Source organism: Cnephaeus nilssonii (genome assembly GCF_951640355.1).
Source record: "Cnephaeus nilssonii genome assembly, chromosome: 15".
Taxonomy (NCBI): Eukaryota; Metazoa; Chordata; class Mammalia; order Chiroptera; family Vespertilionidae; genus Cnephaeus; species Cnephaeus nilssonii.
This window is the reverse complement of record NC_137086.1, coordinates 45,898,446-45,900,191: the sequence shown is the minus strand read 5'-3', so window position 1 is coordinate 45,900,191 and position 1,746 is coordinate 45,898,446.

Here is a 1,746-nt window from a genome sequence, read left to right as displayed (position 1 = left end):
GTATTACATAAGTCTCCTTTTCCCCCCATTGACCTCTCTTCGGCCACCCCCCTCCCCCGCACATGCCCTCCCCCCAACTTCCAGTGTCTGTGTCCATTGGATATGCTTATATGCATGCATACAAGTCCTTTGGTTGATCTCTTACCACCACCACTACCACTCCCCACCCCCACCCCCCGCTGCCTTCCCTCTGAGGTTTGACAGTCTGTTCCATGCTTCTCTGTCTCTGGATCTATTTATGTTCATAAAAATGTGGAACACTTCACGAATTTGCGCATCATCCTTGCACAGGGGCCATGCTAATCTTCTTTGTATTGTTCCAATTTTAGTATATGTGCTGCTAAAGTGAGCACTTTTTTTAATCTTTCTTACTGTTATCCCTTTTTCTTACCTTCTTCAATATGGGTCTGTACTTCTAGCCTTGACCCTCTAATTTTCTCATTGCAAATATCCCAAGACATCTCATAGATTTCAATGGCTCTAACGATCGCCTACATGCTGATGATTTGCAAAGTCCTTCTCCAGTCCTGGCTAAGTTTCGGGCACATATAGCCCACTGGTCCTCAAATGGCTATAATAGGAGATAGTTGTCCTTCGGGCAATATTGGCAATGCCAGATATTTTGGTTGTCACAAGTGGGTGGGTGGGATGCATTTGTTATCTTGTAGATAGAGGGCAAGGATGCTGCTAACCATTCTATAATGCTGAACTCAGCCTTCTAACCATTCCCATCAAAGCCCCAGCCTGTGAGTGAAAAAAATCTCCTTATGATTCCAGCCATATGTTTCTTACAAACTAAAGCCCCAGATGTGGTAGAGTAGACATAAAGCATTTCTGCTGAGCCCTGTCCAATATCTTGGCCTGCAGAATCCATGAGCATAATAAATTGGTGGTTGTTTATGTCACTAAGTTTCGAAGTAGTTTGCCATGCAATATATGACTGGACAATTCTCCAAACTGCACTCACCTTCTCCAAGACCTACTGCTCTATCTATGTTTTTATAGGTTTATGTTTCTATGTCAGGTATGACAAGTCAAGTTGTAGAGTTACCCAAGTCAGAAGTCTGGGACTGATTCCAGTCTCTTCTATTTTAACCTTCACATATAACCAATTAGCAAATTTTCCCAATTTTAAGTTATTTGTATTTCTTGCATCCATCATTTCTTTACAGTCTAATTCAAACCCTTATTATCTCCTGCCTGGACACTTGTAAAAACCTCTAAACTGTTCTCTGAGTCTTGCCTCCTTCAATATCATCCTGAATATAGATACCAAAGTGGTCTCTATTAAATGTGTCTCTGCCCATGTGTCCATCCCTTCCCCACCCAACTTTCTTCCCATTGCTTATTGAAACTCTTCAAATGCCTCTAAATATCATGCCAGGTCCCCACGCTTCATCTCCTGCTCCTCCTTCCTGCCCATTCTTTTCACTCTAATAATATTGAATTGCTTATAGTCCTCTTCCACACAGAATGATCTAGTGTGATCATTGTTTTGCCTAAAACACCTTCCCCCAATCCATTTCTCCCACTCTTCTACCCATCCTCAAGATTTAGCAAAAGAGTTTCACCTACCAGGGAGACACATCCAAGCCTTCTCCAAGCAGAACTAAGTCTCATCTCTAAGTTTCCATGTATTGTGTTTGTTATGATCATTGCTCTTACCACGTTGTTGTGAAATTATCCCTCTGTGCTTCAAAGGCAGGGACTCTGTCTTATTCCCTTGGGTCCCAGTAAGATACACAG